The sequence below is a fragment of the Apteryx rowi genome, unplaced genomic scaffold (assembly GCF_003343035.1).
Source record: "Apteryx rowi isolate R43461 unplaced genomic scaffold, aptRow1 scaffold_117, whole genome shotgun sequence".
Classification (NCBI taxonomy): Eukaryota; Metazoa; Chordata; class Aves; order Apterygiformes; family Apterygidae; genus Apteryx; species Apteryx rowi.
The window spans coordinates 1,414,958-1,425,608 of NW_020447386.1; the positions used below are offsets into that span (position 1 = coordinate 1,414,958).

Genomic DNA, 10,651 nt, shown 5'->3' on the forward strand with positions numbered 1-10,651 from the left:
GCTCTAGGTGACCCTGCTTGAGCAGGGGGGTTGGACTAGATGATCTCCAGAGGTCCCTTCCAACCTCAGCGATTCTGTGATTCTGTGATTCTTGTCCCAAGTTACCTGTTGCTCCCTGACACATAGGATGTCTTTGCTTGCATCGCCTTCCACAGGTGTGTGTTAGTAATCTGGAGGTCACACTTATCTACTGCTCCCCCTCTGGGTCAAATATGGTTCTTCATCAATGGAAAAAATATTTCTTTCCCTCATGGTACACATCCATGTAGGTCATCAAACACATTCTACTGCTGTCAGTTTGGGTTGTTCTTGCAAGATGCCATTGCTTTGTGTGCTGTGCTGGGCAAACAGGCCTCACACCGATCCACAGAGATCAGTCTCTGCACTCTGTACTTGATAACTCATATCTATATACCTTGATTCATAATGATCTTGCACTGGTGACCTGAAATGTCACCAGGACCTTCTGAAGTACAGCCTGAACAACTGCTGTATGGTTTAAATCTGACTTCCACTTTCTTACCTGGATCCTGTTTGCCTGCTCTGTCCAGAGCTTGCGCAATATTTCTTAGTGCAGATAGCAAAATATGTCAGCATGAAGCCCAAGTGGAACTGTAACCACTGTCTGGGCTTGCTGAAGATAATTCATTTGCCTATGGGAATGGAGAAGGACAAATTATGAGGGATACCCTTGTTGTCTCTGCAAAATCCTTGACAGATGCTTGCTGTGACATAAAAATGTCCATATGTTGGAAGGGAGCAATAAACCATTATTTTCTGCATCATTTTCTTCCTATCCTACAGCCCCTGACCGTCCCAGAAGCCTGGGCTTAGGGAGGCTGAGGCATTAGTTTCCTAAATTCCACACAGTTCTTTCTGGAGGTCCCCAAAAAGGAGGATTGCAATTTGTTTGCCATAAAAAAGAAAAAAAAAGTATAAGGATTTCCAATATATGAAAAGCAAATCAAACAGCCCCTAAACTAACTGAAACTATTTACAACAAACTAAAACTTGAAAAGGAAGGGAAGGAGGGGCAGGGCATGTTGACTGTTAAAAGTTACCATATGGGATTAGGTCCCCATAAGAGTCCTGCTAATGTCATATAGTGCTTTTTACAGTCTGCAAAACTCTACTAAGTGCTCTTTAGGGCTGGACATGTGGTACATTTGCTGGCAGGGATGGGGCTGTGCCTAAGATGTAGCATGTATCATGTCCCAGGTCAGAGCAATTAAGGCAAGACAGACTCTGGAGGCAGAAAGTACTGATCCAGGGCAAACCCAGCCAGTGGCCCATTGCAGAACCTAGCCAGAGACACTAAGACAGGCCAGTCCAGGCCTTGGAAATGCAGGTGTGCAGGCTGGGGCCATGACTTGGCTAGCAGTGCTAGACTCTCCTGCTGATGAAGTGTTCAAGACCTAGCAGGATGCCCAGAAAAAAAACTCTGAAAAGCAAGCCACGAGCTGACCTAATTCAGATTAAAATTGCAAGAGATTCTGGCACATTTTCCACCAAGTAATTTGTAAGCCACACTCGAGCACTCCTTTTATATCTGAAGGGAAAATGGTCCCCATGAAGAGTCAACCCCTGCCTCACTGGTATGAGTAGGCAGAAGCCCCTTCATAAAGAAATAGCAATGCAAGAATTCCTGCATGTGTAGCAGCRGGAAGTTTAGAGATATGCTCACTGCTCTCTGTTTTGACCAGCCAGGATGATGCCATGCAGGAGACTGCTATCTGCAAGTAGCSGGGAAACGCGCAAGCAATTGCTTGGCCCCCAGCCCTCCTCTAGCTGCAATCTACTGTTCTGCTGCTGCTCTGGACACCATGTGTGGCTCCACCTAGCCACAGCACTGAGCTCCTCCTGCTGTCTTCCACTGTTCCCTTCTTTGCAGTTAGGGCCCAATGACAAGCACCTTGCTTGGGCTAGTTCCCAGCTCTGTCTTGCACTGTTCCCTATAGCTACAGCTTACAGGTTTTCATCATCCTGAGAACAAAGTCTCCCTGAGCTCTGAAACAGTCAACAGTGAGAACTAATGCCCTGACTTGACCTTCCTAAGCACCTTACGTCTTGTATCCTAAACCACTGCCACCCCCCTGTATTAGTGCAGGGCCATGCTGTGAACAATAAGATACAGCTTATTGCTTAACCTCTGGAGAATACTGGGAAAAAGAAGGAATGTGTGTTGGGTATGTCCTGTGTATGCTCAAAAGGAAAGCATAATCTCTTGGGGCTTGAAAAAATCTGAAGTCATCATTATTCAAAGCAGAAATGCTTTGCAGTCTCACTGAGCATCTCCTTTCAGAATACAACAGCACCTAGAGTGACCATAAACGCTCCTCTCTTTCCAGCTTTCATACAAGTCTGTTTGTCCATACTTACAGCATTTGCTGCTGTACAGTCCTTGCAAAAGTCACTTTCTTTTTTTCAAACATCTGGTCATGTATTGAAACATACTTTGCTTTTTGCTCTTCTTGGAGGGAAGGGTTGGATGAGACAGTGTGATGGTGTGCTCCTTCCCTCCACAACGTACTCTCTCCCCCTCAACCTGACCTCAGCACGTAGACAGAGGCTAATTGAGCACATGCCACCTAAGGCCTGTCTAGCATGCAAATATGACTATGAGTCAATCATCTCTCCCCCCCCCCCNTTGAGCATGCGCCAACTAAGGCCCATCTAGCATGCAAATATGACTATGAGTCAATCATCCCCCCCCCCCCCCATAACTAGGGGGCAGCCCAGAGCCCATTGAGCTCTCCTGCACAGCAGCAGGCTGCACTGCAGAACCTCCCCTTGAGCAGGGACGCCTCTCAAGGTTACTCCTCGAGGCTGAGAGATTCCTTACCCATGACAGATCCTCAGTAAGTGATTAATAGCATGCCAAAACTTTGCGAACTTTGCGAAACTTTGCTAAGTTATATCTCTGACTGATTGTGCACATAATCCTTTAGACATAAACCGTTGACCAAGTCTGAGACCATAATCAGATCCAGCCGCACCCAGGCACCTCACGGAAGGAGTCTGGAAAGCAAGGGGGTCCATTCTGAACCTCGTGACTCAATGGGAAGGTCTCCTCTGCACTTGCATCTGACCCTGTCCTCCATGCAGTAAATAACTGAGTGAAACTTGCCAATTGAACCTCGTTAAATCATTCCTATTTACGATTGAACTTTGTGAAGTCACTATCTTACCACAATAAACATAGTGCTGCTTCTCTCTTACGAGTGAAGTGCATTACTCCCCACTCACCTGCAACAGACAGGCCTCAAGACTCTGGGAAGGAACACTTACAGTGATCTTAAATCACAAAAAAGACTATTGAGGAGTCCCAGATCATAATGACAGGCATTTTCATTTGATAAGCTGTCAAGTGTTTTATGTCATGAGCAGGATTTTCAGATCAACAATCAGGACACAGCATGAAATAGTCAGCTATGGTTCTCAGGATTTGGCCATATTTGTGTCCATAAGCAGTTGGCCAAGGCCCTGTTGCCTTAGTTTCATGGTAGTCTCTTTTGCCCCCTGCTGCTCCCAAACCATCTACTGGATTTCCACAGCTGTTGCGATATTACTTCAGAAGCAGCATGCAATAGGCATTTTCAGGAGGAAATACATGTCCAAACTGGACATAACAGGTATCAATTATTACCTAGATTTCAGCCAGCCAAACACATCACCATTCTGCAGCTATTCAAGTGGCGGCTGAGTCCGAGTTCCTGAAGCCTAGGGCTTCTCGAGCCAAAGAAGCAAGGTTTGAGTAATACCATTCACCCTGTTCACTTGCATAGGTCCAGCTCTGAGAGAAAAGCTCTCCTGCAAATTGGTGTCCACACACAAGCTGCTGAATACCTGCCATTGCGTACAACTGACACTGGGGGCAGTGAAATGGCATGCTTATTCACAGTGGTTTGCAAAACGATGGGGGAAAATCCTTGACTATCGCTGTAAAGATCTTACATGTCTGCTGAGCGGAGATATGCCCCCAGACATCCAAAGAGAAAAAGGAACTCCCTCTATGCCTACACCTGGAGTACCTCTGGTACACCTGTGATCCACAGATAATATTGAATAAATTATCTTCTCATGCAGAAACTCATGATGTTATCCTTCCTACGATGAAATAGCAGTTGGGGTTTGTTAGCCTGCAAAAAATAATTGCCACACTCTTTTTTTAAAGTCAATACCAGTTGCATAGTAGTCTCCCTTTTCATCAGGCAGTGATAAACTCAGCATAAATCTCCATTAGGGATGTCTTGCACATCCCTAAATTCCCAACTCTGGCAGTTGTACCAGTTAGCGCTCCTGCTGCAGCTCAGAGCTGGCAATAAACAGTAATCTCCACTGTGGCAATTTGTTCTGTATCTTTCACCTCAGCCACACCTGGGAGATAATGAAAGAGCTGTGTCTAGCCTGTACTTATACTATCTTTCACCACCAGTGGCAAACTGCCCTGCAAGGATATATAGCTCTCCTGGCAATGCTGAGATTCTTGATACACCTCCAGCTGCTGCTGACAGGTAAGAGCTTAGGCAGGCTGTGACACTGGCAGAACGCAGTGAACTGTGAGTACTGCTGTCCCGTGTGGTCCCAGACGGCATTTGGCTCAGTATTGCCTGGATTCTCCATGGTGCTGGTGTGTTAGCAACAAAGATAAAATAAATAAATTTAATATGCCTACTAAACTGTGTCTGCACAGTGACTGCCAAAGTGCTCGTGAATCAGAGACCAGAATCAAGTGGATATTAGAGCTCACAGAATTAATTTATTTTAGAACATAAGCAATTACGTTCTAAAAAGTTTAACTACAGCAGCACAGTAGCTAAACTGCTAAAGACTCTGCACACTGCTAAAATACAGTAGTTTATGAACTTACTTCATTGAAAGACCTACATAAATTTAAACTCTTCCTTAAATTCCAGAAGACATATTGTAATTGTCTAAAACATAATGGGAGAGTGAGGGTTTTTAAGTATGACTTTTAAAACATGCTATTATTATATAACATATCACAAGCCCTTTATTTTTCCTGACAATGTCTCACAAGGGTTAATAAAAAAATACAAATTCTATACTGGTTGCAATTTTATCTGCACACTTATGGAGTGAAGGAAGACCATGTGAAAGTGAAACAAAATGACAAGGGATTACTGGGATTTGTTGCTGCCCTTTGTTTTTAAGGAGTTTTCTTGAAAGTATCACTTACAGTGTTAACTCACTTTCTTTACATATCATGAGTGAGTAGGAGCCTCCATCTTCCTTCTGCCTGCATGGCAATAATATTCTGAAGTTGTATAGCATTTAATCTGACAGATTTAAGACATTTACATGTATCATCAAGAGGGGATAAGATTTCGCTCTATAACAATATGAGGAATGTTAAGCTAAAGGAAAGTGTTGCAAACAGGATAAAAAAAGGATACAAACTGATCTTGGAAAACCTTCAGAATTCATGTCTTATTTTCAACATAAGCATCACAGCAACAAAGGTCTAGAACCTCCCCTCAACTTCGACTAGCAACACAAAAATCCAACATCTTTAACATGGAGCTTGGCAAGTTTTTGAAAGTTATGTTATGCTTGTATGCAGCAACAGGCTGGACTCAGTCAGCAAGGAAATCCCTTCCAGTCTCATGCAGTCTTTCACCCACTACTCAAATCTACTTAATGTTGAACTGTACGTATTTCACATTTCCAAAAAGTTGGAATCTGGGGTTGTGGGTTTTTTTTTTTTTTTGAGCTGGACCCTTACAATTAAAGACAATTTACAAAAATATGCCCCGGGACCTGCCAGGTAGCACGGAGGAGCCCAACCGCAATAGTCACAGGGGCAGATTTAGGCTTTGGCAGGGCAGAGCAGAGGTCTGGCGGCGGCGCCGCACTCTGCCGGGGCAGCAGGCTGGGCAAAGCCCAGGAACACGGGCTGCAACAGGGCCCCGCACCCTGCTGCTGCCTAAGATCATGTTCCTTACGTGACCTTTAGTCGGCCACATTTTATTGCCAACAGCAACGAAGCAGGATCTGCTCACACAAAATAAAGGTACTCCTAAATTGGAAAAAAAAAAGAAAAAAAAGAAAAAACTCAGATCTCAGAATAATTAGTATGTAGACATGGAAATTCTTAATAACATGTTAACTATTGTTGGAAAGATAATTTGTGGGAGTTCTCTAGCTCCCTGTCAGCACCGCTTATCTCCTGGTTGGTATTGTTTAAAAGACAAAAAGTTTAAAGCCTTTCTGCAAACCAGCCAATTTTTTATTCAGTAAGTCAACTAGAAGTAGAACCAAATTGAAAAAAACTGCTGCTATTTTATGTACCATGGAAACAAGAAACCTGTCAATCTGCAACTACCTAATCTACACCCATTTGAGATCAACAGCTTTTGCTGCAGCAGTGTAGCCAAGAGGATCAGAGATGTACAGCCTGTGCTTGCCCATAAAGATGGTCATACTTTATTTTTTGCTTCAGTCTCAAATGAGTACAAATGTTAAAGCATAATGGAGATTGATGTCAAGGTGCATGTTAAACAGCATTACAGTCTAATAAAAGCTATAAACATTTCTTCTCAAGTAATTTCTTACAGCAATGTCAACAGGAGGAAATAAAAATAAAAATATTCATAGTCTTTATCTGTAAAATCTACTGAGATAAGACTACACATTTATTTCCTAAGTGATCTCATATATTCAAATTTTCTTCCCAAACTGAAATATTCCTTGCTTGAGCCCTACCCAAGCTAGCTATTTTTTCAAAATCAAAGATTTAAGTGGTATTCTTTAATAATGTATACTAATTTTGTTCTTTTCCACAATGAAACATAACTGTTTTTTTAATGAGGTAATTTGATGAACTACTTTAGCCCACAGGTTTATATTAAGTGTTCAATCTATAGCTTTTGTATCTTTCAAATGTTGATGCTTACTTGTGAAAATGCAAAAAAAATACATTTTTAAATCCTCAATATCACAAGAACTTAAAGTTATACATGTGCATAAGCTTCATGTGCATCACATTACCCCATTCAGTGGGATTCCCCAAAGCTGCACACAGCTTAAGCGCTTTGCTGTGTCAGGTTTGAAACTCATGTTAATTAAGTTTGCTCCGAGCAGAATTAACAGTTACAATTGCCTAAGGTGCTGATGGCAGCCAACAGCCTCTCTAAGTGTGGACTCGCAACTTGATTAAAATAGACAGAGGGAAGAGGGAGTAGTGATAGGACATTTTTAATATCTCTACTCAATACAGAATCCAAGTTTACCAACATAATATGGAAAATGGCAATCCTATTCACAGATGCAGGAGAATTCAGCAGGGCAGCTGAAGTAGTGGCAACTCTGCTGCTTTGCAGCAGGCTAATGCTCCTACCCTTGGAAAATGAGAACTGGATATGTAGCTGGCTCTTACCAAACATAAACTGCAGTTAATCTCTGATTCATTAGCATGCCAGACTGCAAACCAGGGCAGTCAAAGAGCAGATATATGTATGATTCAATCCACTCTGTTACTATACTTACACAAGGCACTAAAATCAGAGTGAAAACTGTTTCCCATCTCTACTCATGTTACCCCACCATGAGTGCTTCGCAAGTGGGGAAGAGGATCTGTGAGGACCAATTACGTACTGCAGCTGTAACCCCAACTACTCAGAACAACTCCTAACTACCTGCCACAGAAAGCCATCATCACAGAAAGGTTATTCTCCATCTCCTTAAGTCTTCACATCAGGATCAGGTATCTTTCTGGAGGACATCTGTTATCCAGAACTAGTCATTTAGTTTTGTATGAGTGTAAGCATGTGAAACAGGAGCTCAGACTATTTAATATACTTCCTTTCAGATTAAAATTCATGGCATTAATTGCATTTTAAACATGTGCTAACTGGCACAATGAACATGGTCTTAGAAAAACTGTAACACTGATCAAGTACATGACATTACCATAATGATATAGGAACACTGAGCGTTTTTCCCTTTATGTACTTTCATGTAATTTCTTAAATCCCAGCTGGAGAAAAATATGTTTTGTCTTCTGTCTAGTTCTACTTCAGGCACTACCAGTCTGACATTTTGCTTTCAGGTTCTTGTAACATCAGTACTGAGATCAGAGATAATAAAATTTAGAAAATCTGACATGTTGTGTCAAATTATAAAAAAAGTATCTGAGAGCAAATGGAAGAACAGACAGACTGAATTAAGATGCAGAAGAAAGGAAATAAACAGAATGATGGGAGGGAAGATACAGACAAATATAAAAAAAGAGACATGAAGCAAAGAGTCTACTGTATAAAGAAAAACATTAAGCATTGTTGAAAAAATAAAGCAGCACAAATATACAGCTATAAATTCATACATAAAACATATAGCYACAGATACTATAGGCATGATCTACTAACACTTCTGCACATGCAGGATTATATTCACAAGAACAGTACAAGTTAGAGGGTAATACTCATGTGAGTAATGTTATGCACAAGAGGTTGCAAGATTTGATCTTTCACCATTTTTTTTGTGTACATATCTGTAAAATATTTAAGCAGACATTTTAACTTTGAAGAAGACAAAACTTGAAAATAATAGGACCTAAGGGAAACCTTTACCATGAAAGCTGGAGGAACTGCAGTTCTATGAAGAACCGAGAGGAATACCCTAAAGACTAATTATTTGACAATACAACTAATGTTATTGTTCTGTTTGAACTGTAATACACCAACTGCAACTTTTACTTTATATGTGGAATGCCTGTTTGAAGAAAGCGTGATCAACAYGTGCACTTGGATTTGGGGAATCCTAATTAACCCTCTAACTGCTATCCGCAAGAAGTCTAATAGCAACTCCAAAATGGGCAGAAGCTACTTACCCTTGTGGGACTCCTGCAGTTTAATGAGACACTGGCTGCTCGTTTGCCTCAAATGTGTTTATAATAATGAGAAACCTTTATGAAGTAACAAGCAACTGGTATGCCTAATAAAAGAGTAGAATCCCCTTGAGTGATTAAAGGTGAGCTAGATGTCTTCTCCTTGAATTTTCCACGTGACACAGCTTATTGTCCTCATTTTATGGAGAGGAAACTAAAGCCCAGTATGTTGCTTTCCCACGATCAGTTGGGAAGTCTGACAGGCCAGGAATGGAGTTGAGGGGTCAAGGCTGCTTAGGATGACAACATAGACCATTTTCCTATAGAAGGAAACATTACTACATTTGATAGCCTATTAGGAAGTGTTTTACAGGATGCTAAAAAACATGAAGTAAAAAGAAAAAAACAAATTTGCTTCTTCAGTAATACAGTAATTAAACTTTTTTAAAAGTATCCTCACTTTGAATGTATCAAACCTGCATTAAAACACATTAATCAAGCAACCTAAAAACCACAGTCTTCCTTTTCCAAGAGTTTCTGCCTGTGGATTGCCAAAATGGTGTAAAATTTCATATATGTATGGGTGCCCAAAACATGTGTAGCCAGACATTCCCAATATTACTGTTATCCTGCTAGAACACCAGATTGCCTCGTCTCAGTTGGCTCAGCAGACTTCTAGACTCTTATACTAAATTCTCTACCTATCTCTACCAGTACTGTGCTTCAGCTTCATTTGTAGAATTGGAATGATGGAAAAAAATATGCTTTTGCTAGACTAAACAAAGATGAAAAACAATATTCAAGAAGTAATACCATTAGCAACAGTCCTCATTGAAACTACAGTGGTCTTATTTCTTAATTTATGCAATATACTGCAAAGTCTGTCTTAGAAATACTTCTAACAAAGTCAAATTACTCATTCAGCACTATCCACAACAAATGCTTATACAGGACTTCTCTGTGGAGAATATTGTTTTTCCTAAATAATATGAAATAATTCATTATTTAGAGTAATTCAAATATAATATTTAGAATTTTCAAAATGTTTCTATGTACGCAAGTTTATGGAAATGAGGGATGAGTTTTAAGAGTCACAATATTGTGAGTTTTACTGGAAGTACATTTGTTCTTCTTGAAGTGATGGCTGAATACCCTTGCAGCAGGAGTTACCTTTAGCCTATAAAACATAATTTCTGCTCATGCTTCCTAAAGTAGAACATGCTTGCCTCTAAAAATAAGTCATGATGCTATCAGCAGCCCAGATCACTTTTTTCTGGCAGAGGGAGCCTGACACATCCAAAAATGAATGAAAGAGGCGATGACCAACTGGCTAAAGCAGCTGGTTTCGCCTCCTGATCGCCCCTGAAGCCATCCCATGCAGCGACAGCAAGGCTGGCCCCGCTGCGCCCACCCCCGTGCACCCAAGGGACCCCGCGTGGGTCCGTCCCGCCAGCAGCGCAACACAAGGGCTCCAGCTCCAGCAGCCGTCGCCCGGGGTGGCGCTGCCTGGGGGGAATCGCCCGGGGAGACATCCTCCACCACGGGGAGTGCTGGGGAAAGAGCCCCTCACCCTGGCGCAGGGGCAGGTTGGAGGCCGTGGTGCTGCCGCCTTGCACAGGGGCTCTGTGTCTGTGTCTGTGTGTGTCTCTGCGTGTCTTTGTGTCTCTGCACATTTGCGTGTCTGTGAGCCCGTCTGTCACTGTGTGTGTGAATGACTGTGTGCGGTGCGGGTGTGTGCGCGCCTCAGGGCCCGTGCGCCAGGCCGGCAGCAGCCGCTCCCCGCAGGGCCCGGCCCGGCCCCGC

At 42.2% G+C, this 10,651-nt stretch overlaps 1 protein-coding gene across 1 annotated transcript in view; it reads right to left on the reverse strand.

Moving 5' to 3' along the window:
• Positions 1-10,651, reverse strand: part of EFCAB2 (EF-hand calcium binding domain 2) — a 39,678-nt gene that overhangs the window by 28,473 nt on the left and 554 nt on the right. The gene's annotated exons all lie outside the window — the stretch shown is intronic.